Source organism: Curcuma longa, chromosome 12 (assembly GCF_044706935.1).
Source record: "Curcuma longa cultivar G26 ecotype Majalengka, Jawa Barat chromosome 12, ITB_CL_G26_1.1, whole genome shotgun sequence".
In the NCBI taxonomy this organism is placed as follows: Eukaryota; Viridiplantae; Streptophyta; class Magnoliopsida; order Zingiberales; family Zingiberaceae; genus Curcuma; species Curcuma longa.
Genome location: NC_133872.1, coordinates 7,438,267 through 7,444,085, shown reverse-complemented (window position 1 = coordinate 7,444,085; position 5,819 = coordinate 7,438,267).

Below are 5,819 nucleotides of genomic sequence, written 5' to 3'. Positions count from 1 at the left end.
CTGATGTGCGTAGGATACATAGCCATTTCTTATATTTTATTTGCACATCTTCATGCTTTTCATACTGTATCTTATGTATGTTACACCCTTATCTGTGCATTTGACATCGTATTCTTTATTTCCTATTTCAGAGGACTGCTTGTGTGTTTGTGTGTTTCAGGACGGAAAACGGAGCAAAATAGGCGAAACGGAGCATCCATTGAAGACATGGCAAGACAGGGTCGTGCCTCATAGGCACGGCTGTGTTTATCACCTCTAGAGGCCGTGTTTACATCACACGAGCGTGTCTCTAACTAGGGATCTAACAAGCTTGAGTCGTGCCCCATAGGCACGCCCGTGCCTTCCTCCTGTTGCAGCCAAAGACATGGTCGTGTCCCTTAGACACGGCCATGTCTCCCACTAGAGAAGCCCCTGCCTTTGGCCGTGTCCCATAGACACGGGCGTGTGTCCTCCACAGAGTCATGCCAAGACCTGGCCGTGTCCCTTAGACACGACCGTGTATTCCAACAGAGAAGAGTCAGCCTTAGCCCGTGCCTCACAGGCACGGCCGTGCCTCAGGACAAAACCTCAACTATTCTTGGCCGTGCCTCACAGGCACGGCCGTGCCTCCACCGCAGCTGGGCGACCACTCCAGGTCGTGTCTCCAAGACACGGCCGTGTGACGAGGGCATGCCTGGCCTATTTTTAGGGCATTTCTTGAGGGCCTATAAATAGACCCCCTTAAGAGCCCTAGAAGGGGGGAGATCTTGGAGAGCCACCGGAGTGTGCTTGAGCCATCGACGCCTCATTCCGGAGCCAGATTCGATGATCCATTCATCCGCTTGGACACTTCATCACATCTACATCCCACCTTCGCGGAGATTGCAGTCCGAAGAAGAAGAACTTCATTGATAAGTCTTATTTCCTGATTTCTCTTAGATTTCTTGGAATAGGATGTATTATTTTTACTCTCCTTTGTATTGTAACCTCCCCGATATGGAGTAGTCCTCCAGATTCTAGGATGTAGGAAGAATCAGGGTTATTGGATGATTGTAAACATGAGATTTGTTAATATACCATGTTCTATGATATTATTGTGCAATTGCTTTGTGGATTTATGCTTTATGCTTGTTTGATGATATGCTTGTGAATAGTAAGAATCCATGAGGGTAGAGATTATTCAGAATTTGAGGAATTCTTAGGAGGTGTTGGAGTATACTGAAAAGACTAGCTCTTTTGTATATAAACATTTCATGAAATAAAGGAATCATGTTTTGGTCAAATGGTTGCAATAGATTAGACTTGTAACATGTCCCCTTAATTTACATTGTAGATAACATGGTGTCTGTGAGACACAGAAGATCATGATTATCAGCTCCTTGTAAATTATAAATTAAGGCTCACAACCAAGATGACTTTGGACAAACCATCGGGAACGGTTGTAGTGTAATTCAGTAACTGTCTATCTTGACTGTAGAATTACACTAGTACACTTTGTGTGTATTGAGTAGGACCATTGAGGTTGTTCAATTTACGCTGACTCATAAATTGAACAAGACCTCTGTTATTATACTTATGCACTCTTAATCCCGATATAATAAACGGGCGCATATATTTAGTAAACATCACTTTGATTTACCAAAGGGTGAGATCTTTCCGTCAGATCAAATATTCTCGGTAAGTTGGGTGATGTTACTATTTATATGGTGTGTCGTTAATTATAGAAGGAATCCGTGTCCCAGTAGGGCTGATGATGTCCCCTTGAAGAGCTCATAAGGATTGTCATGTCAAATCTTGCAAGTGGACTTAGTCCGACTGACAATAAGGATGAGTGGTACTATTCAAGGTCATAGATGTTGATTATTGAGTTGTCAGTGAACTCAGATAATTGACGGACATACGATATCTTAAACACGGGGAGCAATGCATAAAATAATAAGAAGGAACCCATAACGTAATTTGGGGATTGGATTGGTAGTGCAACAATGATCCTCTAGTGGAATGGATCGTTGTTGATGGATGTAGGTGTGTATTCGGGGTAGAATACGGGATCCGAAACCCATCAGAAGGCCAGATCCAATACCTCCTCGAGGTCCCTGCTGTAGCCTAAAGAAATCTCTAAAAGATGCAATCAAACGGATGAGATTAGTTCTCAGCCGTCGGATAAGATTTAACCGATGGATGAGATTGGTTCTCAACCGTAGGATGAGTTAGTGGATGAGATCAACTTGTATCCTTGGGATTAGATCAAGTTGCATCCAATGGATCGAAATAATAAAGAGGATCAAAAGAGATTAAATTAGAACCGTTGGATGAGATCTAGTTGCGTCCGATGGACGAGATCTCTTCGGTTCGGGCTTTTATTCTCTTTAGATGCGAAAATTGGTTCACAAGGTGAACCGAACCTCTCTTCCTATAAGCCCACGCCCAAGTGAATGAATTGTGTCCGTTGGATCGGAGCAATTAAGTTGTATTAAAGTAGATTATATTAGAACCATTAGATGAGGTTAAGTTGCATCCAATGGATGAGATCTCTTTGGTTCGGTTTTATTTCTCTTTAATACAAACTTGGTTCAGAAAATTAAACCAAACCAATCACCTCCTTTTGGCCGGCCGGCCCTCTCCATGAAGGTAATTTTAGAAACGTTTTTTTTTAAAATAAAAACTGGAAGAGGCGGCCAAGGTAAATAAGGAAAGAATCGGTTTGCGGATAATTATTCTAGATTTGGATTTTATTTATGGAAATAATCCAAATTGATCCCTTGATCAAAGGGGGCGGCAATACCATGTTTGGGTGCATGGGAGGCTATAAAAGAGAGGGGGAGGGGGCGGCCAAAAGACACACAACAAGAGAATAGCATACGAAATCTCTCCGATTTCGCAATTGCTCTAGTTTTCTCTTCCCTCTTGGCCGGCCACTACTTTCTCTTCTTCTTCTTCTTTGCTTTGTTTTCTTTCTTTGCTCTTGGTGGCCGAACCTCTTGGATATGAGGCTTTAACTAGAGGCTACAATAAGAACCTAGAGAAGGAATTGGTTTAGGCCTCCTGATGGGCTTGGGCTTCCTGTGTTCTACCTGAACACCCAACTCAAGTCCATCAATAATAACTAATACCACTAAAGGGTTATTATTGAACTACCGCATCAATCCCATATTACAATATGGGATCCTTCTTATCATGAGTGCATTAATCTCCCTGTGTTTAAGATATCGTATGTCCGTTAATTAAATGAGTTACTGACAACTTAATTAATTAACATCTAATTCCAAGAGTAGTGTCATTCAACTTTATTATCATGTGGACTAAGTCCACCTGCAGGGTTTACATGATAATCCTTTTGAGCTCCTTAAGAAGACATCATCAGCCTAAATAATTAGGACACAGATTCCTTCTATAATCAACAACACACTATATACAAAGAATTATCTCCCAACTCATCGAGCCTATTGATTTAATGAATAAATCTCACCCTTTGATAAGTTAAAGAAATAAATACTAAGTATATGTGCTTGTTATTATATTGGGATTAAGAGCATGCACATCCATAATAACAAAGGTCTAGTTCAATTATATAGTCAGTATAAATCGAATGACCTCAAATGGTCCTGTTCAATACACACAAAGTATACTAGTATAATTTTATAGTCAATATAAACTAATACCAATTATACTACAACCATTCCAATGGTTTGTCTCAATCCATCTTAGTTGTGAGCTATTATTTATAATTTATAAGGAACTGATAACATGATCTTCTATGTGGCACCACACACCATGTTATCTACAATATAAATTAAATAAACATCTGCATTAACATATATAAGAATATATAAAATATAAACATTTGACCAAAGTGATTCTCATTTCAAATTATTTCAAAAAAAAATGTTCATACAAAAAGCTAGGCTTAGAGTATACATCCCAACAATCTCCCACTTATACTAAAAGATTATGCTGTCATAAATGCTGCCATACATCTGATTTGATGTGCATAGGGTTCATATTCGTATTTATACTTTATTTGCACATCTTTCTGAGTTTATTGTTATATCTTGTGTGCATTGCATCCCTTATCCGTGCATTTAGGCATATATCTTGCATTTCCTAGTTCGGAGATCTGCTCTTATTTTTACTTGTTTCAGGATGGAATTTGGAGCAAAATCGGGCAAATCGGAGTTACCATTGAAGACAAGGCAAGACAGGGTCGTGCCTCATAGGCACGGCCGTGTCTATTCAGCTTCCAGGCCGTGCTTCACAGGGCACGGGCGTGTGCACAAACAGAAGATCAACAAGCCTTGGCCGTGCCTCACTGGCACGGCCGTGCCAACATCCCCATCAGCAGCAGAAGAGGTCGTGTCTACCAGACACGGCCGTGTTTCAAAACAGAAGCCAGCCGAGGCGTGGCCGTGCCTCACAGGCACGGCCGTGTTTCCAATCAGAGAGAAGCAACTGCTGTTGGCCGTGCCTAAAAGGCACGGCCGTGTGTCAAAACAGAGGAGTCCCTGCAGCTGGCCGTGCCACACAGACACGGCCGTGTCCAGCAAAATGAGAAGAGACAGGCTTCGGCCGTGCCTCACAGGCACGACCGTGCCTTCAAACAGAGACCCAGCTCTTCTGGACCGTGCCTCAGAGGCACGGCCGTGCCCCTGAACAGAAGCCTGACTGCACTGTTGGCCGTGCCTGAGAGGCACGGCCGTGTCTCCTCCAGTGAAGGTGCCCACACGGGACCGTGCCTCCCAGGCACGGCCGTGTGAGCGGGGCGTGCCTGTCCGCGGGGACTGCCTATAAATAGGTCCTCTTAGAGACCTAGCAAAGGGGGGAGACCTTGGAGAGCCACCGGAGCTGTTCTAGAGCCACCGACGCCTGTTTCGGAGCAAGATTCGACGATCCATCCACCGATCCGGCTGCTCCATTCCATCCACATCTCATCTACGTGGAGATTGCAGTCCGAGGAAGAACGATAAGTCCTATTTCCTGCATTTCATTGTTGTATCTTCGGATTAGGATGTACTCTTTCTTTCCTTTGCGTTGTAACCTCCACGATATGGAGTAGTTCCCTAGATTCTAGGATGTAGGATAAATCAGATGTATTGGATGGTTGTACTTTGGATTTGTTAATCTACCGATTTCAATGATTTAATTGTCTATTGCTTTGTGGATTTGTGCTTGTGTGATGAATGATAGAATGCGTGTGTATGAATCCATGAGGGTAGGGATTAATTGTGAATTGAGGAATCATTAGGCCGTACACCGGGGCGCTTCGTGACAGGAAGAAAGCCTTGAACCGGGCGAGTTTCCGAGGGGTTTCTTGATTCATAGTTAGTTTCTATGAGGGATAGTTAGCGGTCATCCATTGTTGGGGAGAGGTCCGTAAAAAGATATCCTGTGACAGGGGATAGGGTTCTTTTAGTATTCCGGGGCGCCTGAGTGACACAGGAAAGCCTTGAACCGGGCTTCTAGAACCATCTCAAACCGACAATGATGACGTAAGAACACCAATGCTTTATTCCGAGGATACCTGACGAGGTCGAATTGGATATATTGGTTAGCATCCCTACAATTGAACAATTATTGAGGAAAGGTAGAGGATCCAAGTCAATCAATCAATACTCTGAGGAGTCCGAAGTCCTAGGATCGTTTCACAACCCATTGTCACAGTCGATTCCTTTCTCCGGCTCTAGGATAAAGTACTCTAGAATACTCCCTTCTCCCCCAACACAACTCATGCTCAGTTTTCTCTCCACCTTTTTGTGCTAAATCTAGTAAGTAATTCCACGGTCCCTGTGGATCGATATTTTTATTACTTGACGACAACCCGTATACTTGCGGGGAGCCCATCA